Source organism: Saccoglossus kowalevskii, unplaced genomic scaffold (genome assembly GCF_978046115.1).
Source record: "Saccoglossus kowalevskii unplaced genomic scaffold, keSacKowa6.1 SCAFFOLD_24, whole genome shotgun sequence".
NCBI classification, from domain to species: Eukaryota; Metazoa; Hemichordata; class Enteropneusta; family Harrimaniidae; genus Saccoglossus; species Saccoglossus kowalevskii.
In genome coordinates this window covers 622,340-634,493 of record NW_028188618.1, presented here as the reverse complement: position 1 = coordinate 634,493, position 12,154 = coordinate 622,340, and the positions used below count along the sequence as shown (strand labels likewise).

Genomic DNA, 12,154 nt, shown 5'->3' with positions numbered 1-12,154 from the left:
GAAATCTTCGCCATTATTATTATTATTACCGAGAAATGCTTGATTTCAATGATTTGTCAGTACAAAAAATGGCCCCCATTCGGCCATCTTGTATCAGATTATGAAACAAATTGATGTGCATGTGTATAATATTATGTATGATGTATGTGTGAATTTTGAATGTAATCGGTCCAGGCATGTCGCACGTGTAGAACTGACAATGTAAACATTCAACACAATTATTTAGTTCATACATACATGTGTGTTAATCACATTAGATAATAGAGAATCCAGTATTACTAATCTTTTCTAATAGTTTTGTGAAGGTATGTGTACACCAGTACCCTCCCCCCCCCCCCCCCATATGCGCATACTGTATACTGTGGGATACTTTATTTTCGCTCGAATTAATTTTCGCTGAAAAGGCTTTTTGGGCGTTTTGTATGGAATTTATTTTCACTGATTTTTGATGAGTTTAATGTGAAATATAGGAAAAAAAGTATATTCGCTAGATTTTATTTTCAACGAAAATATATAAAATATATAAAATGTTATGTAGTTTTATGATCAATATTTTATTATGGACACATTTTACATGTATCTCTATTAATAAACCATTACTATATGTCACTATTCCTTAGACCATCAAGCATCAGTAAGTAAGTGTATGAGATAGGCAGCTGAGACAAAACAATACAAGATAGCACAGCCAGTCTGGTTGCAGAAATAAGACATTTGTTTAATGCTGAAAAGGTAAAGTAAATGGCCTCAGTTTGGAGCATTTTTTTTTTAACAATTTTGACTTTGAAGGAAGGGAAAATTCATTATTTGCGATTTTTTCCTCATCACTCTCATGAGAGCGGTCAATTTTTTTCCTCATATAGTGTTTCTCTCTACTTGTAGATTTTATGAAAATGCAGAGTGTAAATTTGTAAAAGTTCAAATGTTAGACCCCTCACACTATACATGAACCTGTAGCTTCTTGGCCATAAGGCACCAACCATTTGAAATCGTGGGGGTGGCTGGAAGCTGTCACGCTGTCTTGTCTGCACCTTTTATTTTTCTAGAATGCGCCAACACTGTTTCCCTGCAACACCTTACTTGCAATTTGTTTTTCACTCGTTGACTACCGTAGCTTGTATTTTTTTAAACAAATCTTTTACCCCCGAGTTTATATGGTCTAACCCTAACGTCGCCTTGTTTACTGCAACCATGGAAGGTACCTTCCATGCTGCAACATTGCAAGTATGTGAATTGTTTTCACACACCTGATAGACACACTAAGCAAAATAACACTGCTTATACATTCAAATAAAGATTGAAAATTGAGTTAGACTCACCGATTGGACTTCACAAATTCCCCGTCCACTATTTCAACCCCCAAATCACAGTCCCTCTATCACCGGTCTCGAAACGCCTATTGTCTTAGGGGGGATTAGCAATAAACATCCAGTGAGTGCGTGTAGCGGTTGTTGGCGTCGCATAGTCACGTGACAGTATAGCGTCGCTTTCCATTTTGGACAACGTATGATCACAGTCCCTCTATCACCGGTCTCGAAACGCCTATTGTCTTAGGGGGGATTAGCAATAAACATCCAGTGAGTGCGTGTAGCGGTTGTTGGCGTCGCATAGTCACGTGACAGTATAGCGTCGCTTTCCATTTTGGACAACGTATGATCGAGGGCTCCGTATTTTATTCCTTGCTCTTAGCTGTAAAATTTCATATATTTAACAACTTTTTGTTATTACCGAAGCGAAATACCATTAGTTAACAGGTGAGTTATTATCCATTCTTTCATTTCGAATATTTCGTAGTTTTTTCGATCTTGAAAATTTGACCTCGATTTTCTGACCTCCATTTTGTCAAAAAGTTCATCGCTCAAAACATGTCGGTAGTTTTTCGGTTCCCTTTTCTCGCTTGATATGCTAGCAAAATCTTCAACTCGCATCGTTTTGGCGGGTGGAAGTGTATTTGCTTCGAGTGGGAGTGTTTATATCGTATTATTTTTTGTCGAATTCTTGAAAACTGTGTGATCTTGGTTATTCACATACGACCAAACATCTTGAGAATAGTCGATTGTTGCGATAATGGGTCGTGTTTTTTAAATCAGATATTCTTACGTTATGATCACTAAATTCACTATTTTATGTGCTGTTGAAGGTGCCATTCACGGTAAAAGATGTTCTGTGCTGCCAACATTTTTTTTGTGTCCCGAAAAATAGATTTTCTGTGTGTGTTTTTCGAAACTCGTGGTTCAACTCGACGCCATTTTAGATACAGAACTGTGCGTAAATACATCAACGAGAGTTTCTCGTTTCGGTTCCTTTTTTGAGAATAATACAAATCCGGTGTAGATAATAATACCCAATACTGGTTGTTATGAAGATTAACAAATGAGTTGTGGGGTTAAGGTATATTTGGGTATCTGCTGTTTCGTTATATTCGGTAAAATATCTTTGTTTACATTTTTATTTTATTTTTATATTGTCAGACGAGAACGTGCAGCTGTTGAAGCCATACAAGCTCTTAACAACCATGCCTCGTAAGAAGAACAGTTTTCGGAGGCCCAAGAGTTACTACAAGCAATTTGAAAAAAAAGTCCAGTGAATGTGATGACTTTTCACAATCGCATGTTACCATTGCTAATGATGCTACAATGCAACATGTAAGAATTAAATGTGGAAGTTATTATATTCTCAAAGTGCTGGAAATGCTATGTGTCTTAGTAAACAAACGGTTGATGAATTGAAAATGACTGGTGAGTTGAGTCGCACTTATTTTTATTTTATGTGAAATTGTTATTCACTGTAAAGTTTTCCAGAAATTGGTAATATGCTAGTAATTTAAAATTTATCTTACGAGTTATTTTTGTTTTGTTTTTCCCAGTGCATTCTTTTGTAGAAGTATCTAAATAACTACTAAACCATGGAGTAGATTTTATATTGAGTGAGAGGTTCCGTCAAGACCCACTACAAGCCCACTTCAGTAAGCATCGGCACAGAGGAGGAGGAGCAAATAACCACCCAACAGTTATGGCTTTTGGGTATCAAGAGAATGTCATCAGACTTCAAAAATCTTATCACATGCAGTGCATCACAGGCAATACAGGGAGACACAAGAGAAGGCCCTTACAGCATATAGTAGATGATACTCCTCCTCTTCTCTTTCCAAACAGAAGTGTTAGTATTTCTGTTTTTGAAAACAATGTAAAATAGTAAAAAAACAAGATATACTAATATATTGCTGTTTTTTGTATTTATTGTTAGATGTAAATAAGTTATAAATAAATAAATACAAATTTTAATTAATTTTGCTTTTGTGCTTTCATTGCCATTTTCTTTAAGTTGTAGGGAATGTAATCAGCAAAATATCTGAGTGCCTGCTCTTCCTCAATACTTAGTTCACTTGTGCTTGCTGCTTCAACTGTTTCAGACTGGTAGTCCATGGTGTCCCTTCGGGTTCTTGCCAACACTGCAAAGTTAAAAATGCATGTTCTGAACAGTTCATCTATATCTGTGTCACTGGGCCGAAAATCCATAAATACATTAATTATGTCATCTGTGGTTTTTCTGTCTACCCACATATTAAAAAAAGCATGCCAAACCATCTTGTGGTGTAAGGCCTTTGCAACAACAATTTGTTATACACTGCTGGGTCTGGTAAAACCTGAAACGGAAAAACTTAATTATTGCACATGGTAATTGCATTTTTTAAATTACTATATTTTTATTTTAGGATATTACAATGCTCTTCCTTCATGGATACTAGATGGCTAGTAATAATTCATATTCAGTACATTTGAGTTGAAAAAAATATTTATTAAGCTTATCTAAAAAAAATAATCAGGCCCACAAAAAAATTCTTTGAGCCTATCTTAAAAAAAATTATAATGTGGCTCTATGGAGATTAAACCTGTAATAAAAAAAATGTCTACCTGATCTGCTGTGTTCTTCACTGGACCTTCTTTTCACAGATTGTATATTGCCAGTTTGCTAGTGTTCAGGAACTGAAAACAATGTAATATAACCATGAAGTATACAGATTACCATAGATAGAAACTAAAACTTATAAATAAATATATTCATAATAAATCATTCATATTTTCATATTCGTCAAGACATCAGGATTTTCGGTCAACAATACTCATTCACACTTTCACAAGAGGCGACAAGTTGGTAGTGATGTCGACTTCATGTTATCGTGTCTGCCCAGTTTGATTCATACACGGCGAGTCTGCCGACCCAAATAAAAAGCAATAGGCTCTTTTTCGTATAATTATTGTACTCAAATTTATTGCCTCCTCCTTGCCCAAGATATTGTCACAGGAGCGCCGTGAAACGGAAGTACATGCAATCTCAGACTAATAATCGTTGGAGATGCAACCAGCTGCCTGATGCAACTGTGCTAAAAATATGAAAAAAAAATTCGAACAACATTTAGACCAAACATTTACTAATTCCCCTCGATCATACAGCAATAGTAACGGACATACCTTTGACGTTTGTATCATGAACATTTTTCATGTGCCCCTTGAAGCCACTTAAACTCTTGTACTGCTTGTCGCAAGTCGGGCAGACGTAGACGAAATTTCTCCGTTTAGCAGATTCGCGTACATGTACTTTCATATCGTCTGGAACATCGGCAGCATTAGAGGGGAAAAAGTCTTCCTGTCCCATCACAAAATCCCATTCGATATCTTCGTCCTCGAAGCCAACAAAATCATTTCCGTACTTCCACGACATGCTGCTCAAAAATCGACTTCCAATGTTTTGATTCTGGTTCTGAAAACTTCTGCGCAACCGCACAATTTTTTTTCGCAAAGCATGTCGGGTAAATCATTAATGGTAATGATATGCGGGTCAACTTGAAGATGACCCCTGACAAGTTGCATCAACTGCAGATTACGTATAGGTGTCAATGGTTTATTTACCCGCTACGCGCAATAGGACAATAGGACAGCGGCCGTTTCGAGACCGGTGATAGAGGGACTGTGGTATGATCGAGGGCTCCGTATTTTATTCCTTGCTCTTAGCTGTAAAATTTCATATATTTAACAACTTTTTGTTATTACCGAAGCGAAATACCATTAGTTAACAGGTGAGTTATTATCCATTCTTTCATTTCGAATATTTCGTAGTTTTTTCGATCTTGAAAATTTGACCTCGATTTTCTGACCTCCATTTTGTCAAAAAGTTCATCGCTCAAAACATGTCGGTAGTTTTTCGGTTCCCTTTTCTCGCTTGATATGCTAGCAAAATCTTCAACTCGCATCGTTTTGGCGGGTGGAAGTGTATTTGCTTCGAGTGGGAGTGTTTATATCGTATTATTTTTTGTCGAATTCTTGAAAACTGTGTGATCTTGGTTATTCACATACGACCAAACATCTTGAGAATAGTCGATTGTTGCGATAATGGGTCGTGTTTTTTAAATCAGATATTCTTACGTTATGATCACTAAATTCACTATTTTATGTGCTGTTGAAGGTGCCATTCACGGTAAAAGATGTTCTGTGCTGCCAACATTTTTTTTGTGTCCCGAAAAATAGATTTTCTGTGTGTGTTTTTCGAAACTCGTGGTTCAACTCGACGCCATTTTAGATACAGAACTGTGCGTAAATACATCAACGAGAGTTTCTCGTTTCGGTTCCTTTTTTGAGAATAATACAAATCCGGTGTAGATAATAATACCCAATACTGGTTGTTATGAAGATTAACAAATGAGTTGTGGGGTTAAGGTATATTTGGGTATCTGCTGTTTCGTTATACTTTGCCACTACTTTTCAGCACTTTGCCACTACTTTTCACTACTTTGCTACAACTTTTCATCACTTTGCCACAACTTTTCAGTACTTTGCCACACTTTTAATTGCTTTGCCACTAATTTGCCGCTACTTTTCAGTACTTTGCCACACTTTTCAGCACTTTGCCACTACTTTTCAGTACTTTGCCACTACTTTTCTGCAATTTGCCACAACTTGTCAGTACTTTGCCACACTTTTCAGTACTTTGCCACTATTTCGCCACTACTTTTCAGCACTTTGCCCCAACTTGTCAGTACTTTGCCTCACTTTTAATTGCTTTGCCACTAATTTGCCGCTACTTTTCAGTACTTTGCCAAACTTTTCAGCACTTTGCCACTACTTTTCAGCACTTTGCCCCAACTTTTCAGCACTTTGCCAAACTTTTCAGCACTTTGCCACTAATGTTCAGCACTTTGCCACAACGTTTCATTACTTTGCCTAACTTTTCAGTACTTTGCCACTATTTTGCCACTACTTTTCAGTACTTTGCCACACTTTTCAGCACTTTGCCACTACTTTTCAGCACTTTGCCGCTACTTTTCACTACTTTGTTACAACTTTTCAGCACTTTGCCACAACTTTTCAGTACTTTGCCACACTTTTAATTGCTTTGCCACTAATTTGCCACAACTTGTCAGTACTTTGCCACACTTTTCAGTACTTTGCCACTATTTCGCCACTACTTTTCAGCACTTTGCCACAACTTTTCAGTACTTTGCCTCACTTTTCAGTACATTGCCACTACTTTTCAGTACTTTGCCACGCTTTTCAGCACTTTGCCACTATTTTTCAGCACTTTGCCACAACGTTTCATTACTTTGCCTCACTTTTCAGTACTTTGCCACTCTTTTCAGCACTTTGCCACAACTTTTCAGCACTTTGCCACAACTTTTCAGTACTTTGCCACAATTTTCATTACTTTGCCACGACTTTGCCACTACTTTTCAGCACTTTGCCATACTTTTCAGCACTTTGCCACTACTTTTCAGCACTTTGCCACAACGTTTCATTACTTTGCCTCACTTTTCAGTACTTTGCCACTATTTTGCCACTACTTTTCTGTACTTTGCCACACTTTTCATCACTTTGCCACTACTTTTCAGCACTTTGCCACTACTTTTCACTACTTTGCTACAACTTTTCATCACTTTGCCACACTTTTCAGTACTTTGCCACTATTTCCCACTACTTTTCAGCACTTTGCCCCAACTTTTCAGTACTTTGCCACTACTTTTCAGCAATTAGCCACAACTTGTCAGTTCTTTGCCACACTTTTCAGCACTTTGCCACAACTTTTCAGTACTTTGCCTCACTTTTCAGTACTTTGCCACTACTTTTCAGCACTTTGCCGCTACTTTTCACTACTTTGCTACAACTTTTCAGCACTTTGCCACAACTTTTCAGTACTTTGCCACACTTTTAATTGCTTTGCACTAATTTGCGACAACTTGTCAGTACTTTGCCACACTTTTCAGTATTTTGCCACTATTTCGCCACTTCTTTTCAGCACTTTGCCACAACTTTTCAGTACTTTGCCTCACTTTTCAGTACTTTGCCACTACTTTTCAGTACTTTGCCACGCTTTTCAGCACTTTGCCACTATTTTTCAGCACTTTGCCACAACGTTTCATTACTTTGCCTCACTTTTCAGTACTTTGCCACTATTTTGCTACTACTTTTCAGTACTTTGCCACACTTTTCAGCACTTTGCCACTACTTTTCAGTACTTTGCCACTACTTTTCAGTACTTTGCCACTACTTTTCACTACTTTGCTACAACTTTTCAGCACTTTGCCTCACTTTTCAGTACTTTGCCACACTTTTCAGCATTTTGCCACTACTTTTCAGCACTTTGCCACAACTTTTCAGTGCTTTGCCACAATTTTCAGTACTTTGCCACGACTTTGCCACGACTTTTCAGCACTTTGCCATACTTTTCAGCCCTTTGCCACAACGTTTCATTACTTTGCCTCACTTTTCAGTACTTTGCCGCTATTTTGCCACTACTTTTCAGTACTTTGCCACACTTTTCATCACTTTGCCACTACTTTTCAGCACTTTGCCACTACTTTTCACTACTTTGCTACAACTTTTCATCACTTTGCCACAACTTTTCAGTACTTTGCCACACTTTTAATTGCTTTGCCACTAATTTGCCGCTACTTTTCAGTACTTTGCCACACTTTTCAGCACTTTGCCACTACTTTTCAGTACTTTGCCACTACTTTTCAGCAATTTGCCACAACTTGTCAGTACTTTGCCACACTTTTCAGTACTTTGCCACTATTTCGCCACTATTTTTCAGCACTTTGTCCCAACTTTTCAGTACTTTGCCTCACTTTTAATTGCTTTGCCACTAATTTGCCGCTACTTTTCAGTACTTTGCCACACTTTTCAGCACTTTGCCACTACTTTTCAGCACTTTGCCCCAACTTGTCAGCACTTTGCCTCACTTTTCAGTACTTTGCCACTATTTTGCCACTACTTTTCAGTACTTTGCCACACTTTTCAGCACTTTGCCACTACTTTTCAGCACTTTGCCGCTACTTTTCACTACTTTGTTACAACTTTTCAGCACTTTGCCACAACTTTTCAGTACTTTGCCACACTCTTAATTGCTTTGCCACTAATTTGCCACAACTTGTCAGTACTTTGCCACACTTTTCAGTACTTTGCCACTATTTCGCCACTACTTTTCAGCACTTTGCCACAACTTTTCAGTACTTTGCCTCACTTTTCAGTACATTGCCACTACTTTTCAGTACTTTGCCACGCTTTTCAGCACTTTGCCACTATTTTTCAGCACTTTGCCACAACGTTTCATTACTTTGCCTCACTTTTCAGTACTTTGCCACTATTTTGCCACTACTTTTCAGTACTTTGCCACACTTTTCAGCACTTTGCCACTACTTTTCAGCACTTTGCCACTACTTTTCACTACTTTGCTACAACTTTTCAGCACTTTGCCTCACTTTTCAGAACTTTGCCACTCTTTTCAGCACATTGCCACAACTTTTCAGCACTTTGCCACAACTTGTCAGTACTTTGCCACAATTTTCAGTACTTTGCCACGACTTTGCCACTACTTTTCAGCACTTTGCCATACTTTTCAGCACTTTGCCACTACTTTTCAGCACTTTGCCACAACGTTTCATTACTTTGCCTCACTTTTCAGTACTTTGCCGCTATTTTGCCACTACTTTTCTGTACTTTGCCACACTTTTCATCACTTTGCCACTACTTTTCAGCACTTTGCCACTACTTTTCACTACTTTGCTACAACTTTTCATCACTTTGCCACACTTTTCAGTACTTTGCCACTATTTCCCACTACTTTTCAGCACTTTGCCCCAACTTTTCAGTACTTTGCCTCACTTTTAATTGCTTTGCCACTAATTTGCCGCTACTTTTCAGTACTTTGCCACACTTTTCAGCACTTAGCCACTACTTTTCAGTACTTTGCCACTACTTTTCAGCAATTAGCCACAACTTGTCAGTTCTTTGCCACACTTTTCAGCACTTTGCCACAACTTTTCAGTACTTTGCCTCACTTTTCAGAACTTTGCCACTACTTTTCAGCACTTTGCCGCTACTTTTCACTACTTTGCTACAACTTTTCAGCACTTTGCCACAACTTTTCAGTACTTTGCCACACTTTTAATTGCTTTGCACTAATTTGCGACAACTTGTCAGTACTTTGCCACACTTTTCAGTATTTTGCCACTATTTCGCCACTTCTTTTCAGCACTTTGCCACAACTTTTCAGTACTTTGCCTCACTTTTCAGTACTTTGCCACTACTTTTCAGTACTTTGCCACGCTTTTCAGCACTTTGCCACTATTTTTCAGCACTTTGCCACAACTTTTCATTACTTTGCCTCACTTTTCAGTACTTTGCCACTATTTTGCTACTACTTTTCAGTACTTTGCCACACTTTTCAGCACTTTGCCACTACTTTTCAGTACTTTGCCACTACTTTTCAGTACTTTGCCACTACTTTTCACTACTTTGCTACAACTTTTCAGCACTTTGCCTCACTTTTCAGTACTTTGCCACCCTTTTCAGCATTTTGCCACTACTTTTCAGCACTTTGCCACAACTTTTCAGTGCTTTGCCACAATTTTCAGTACTTTGCCACGACTTTGCCACGACTTTTCAGCACTTTGCCATACTTTTCAGCACTTTGCCACAACGTTTCATTACTTTGCCTCAGTTTTCAGTACTTTGCCGCTATTTTGCCACTACTTTTCAGTACTTTGCCACACTTTTCATCACTTTGCCACTACTTTTCAGCACTTTGCCACTACTTTTCACTACTTTGCTACAACTTTTCATCACTTTGCCACAACTTTTCAGTACTTTGCCACACTTTTAATTGCTTTGCCACTAATTTGCCGCTACTTTTCAGTACTTTGCCACACTTTTCAGCACTTTGCCACTACTTTTCAGTACTTTGCCACTACTTTTCAGCAATTTGCCACAACTTGTCAGTACTTTGCCACACTTTTCAGTACTTTGCCACTATTTCGCCACTACTTTTCAGCACTTTGCCCCAACTTTTCAGAACTTTGCCTCACTTTTAATTGCTTTGCCTCTAATTTGCCGCTACTTTTCAGTACTTTGCCACACTTTTCAGCACTTTGCCACTACTTTTCAGTACTTTGCCACTACTTTTCAGCAATTTGCCACAACTTGTCAGTACTTTGCCACACTTTTCAGTACTTTGCCACTATTTCGCCACTACTTTTCAGCACTTTGCCCCAACTTTTCAGTACTTTGCCTCACTTTTCAGTACTTTGCCACTACTTTTCAGTACTTTGCCACACTTTTCAGCACTTTGCCACTATTTTTCAGTAATTTGCCACTTCTTTTCAGCACTTTGTAACAACTTTTCCGTACTTTGCACTACTTTTCAGCACTTTGCCGCACTTTTCAGCACTTTGCCACTACTTTTCAGTACTTTGCCACAACTTTTCAGTACTTTGCCACACTTTTCAGTACTTTGCTAATAGTTTGCCACTACTCTTCACTATTTCGCCACTACTTTTCAGCACTTTGCCACAACTTTTCAGTACTTTGCCTCACTTTTCAGTACTTTGCCACTACTTTTCAGTACTTTGCCACGCTTTTCAGCACTTTGCCACTATTTTTCAGCACTTTGCCACAACGTTTCATTACTTTGCCTCACTTTTCAGTACTTTGCCACTATTTTGCCACAACTTTTCAGTACTTTGCCACACTTTTCAGTACTTTGCCAATAGTTTGCCACTACCCTTCAGTATTTTGCCACTAATTTTCAGCACTTTGCCACAACTTTTCAGTACTTTGCCACACTTTTCTGTACTTTCCCACTACTTTGCCACTATTTTTCAGCACTTTGCCACACTTTTCAGCACTTTGCCACTACTTTTCAGCACTTTGCGACAACTTTTCAGTACTTTGCCACATTTCTCATTACTTTGCCACTACTTTGCCACTACTTTTCAGCACTTTGCCAAACTTTTCAGCACTTTGCCACTAATGTTCAGCACTTTGCCACAACGTTTCATTACTTTGCCTCACTTTTCAGTACTTTGCCACTATTTTGCCACTACTTTTCAGTACTTTGCCACACTTTTCAGCACTTTGCCACTACTTTTCAGCACTTTGCCGCTACTTTTCACTACTTTGTTACAACTTTTCAGCACTTTGCCACAACTTTTCAGTACTTTGCCACACTTTTAATTGCTTTGCCACTAATTTGCCACAACTTGTCAGTACTTTGCCACACTTTTCAGTACTTTGCCACTATTTCGCCACTACTTTTCAGCACTTTGCCACAACTTTTCAGTACTTTGCCTCACTTTTCAGTACATTGCCACTACTTTTCAGTACTTTGCCACGCTTTTCAGCACTTTGCCACTATTTTTCAGCACTTTGCCACAACGTTTCATTACTTTGCCTCACTTTTCAGTACTTTGCCACTATTTTGCCACTACTTTTCAGTACTTTGCCACACTTTTCAGCACTTTGCCACTACTTTTCAGCACTTTGCCACTACTTTTCACTACTTTGCTACAACTTTTCAGCACTTTGCCTCACTTTTCAGTACTTTGCCACTCTTTTCAGCACTTTGCCACAACTTTTCAGCACTTTGCCACAACTTTTCAGTACTTTGCCACAATTTTCAGTACTTTGCCTCGACTTTGCCACTACTTTTCAGCACTTTGCCATACTTTTCAGCACTTTGCCACTACTTTTCAGCACTTTGCGACAACTTTTCAGTACTTTGCCACATTTCTCATTACTTTGCCACTATTTTGCCACTACTTTTCAGCACTTTGCCACAACTTTTCAGTACTTTGCCACAATTTTCAGTACTTTGCCGCTATTTT

At 38.4% G+C, this 12,154-nt stretch overlaps 1 long non-coding RNA gene across 1 annotated transcript; it reads left to right on the top strand.

Annotated features, from left to right (window-relative positions):
• Nucleotides 1-1,618: 1,618 nt before the first annotated feature.
• LOC146726097 (uncharacterized) lies at nt 1,619-3,216 on the top strand. Its single transcript, XR_014928629.1, has 3 exons — nt 1,619-1,754; nt 2,472-2,738; nt 2,867-3,216. It is a non-coding gene; the product is annotated as an uncharacterized LOC146726097 (long non-coding RNA).
• The last annotated feature ends 8,938 nt before the right edge of the window (nt 3,217-12,154 follow it).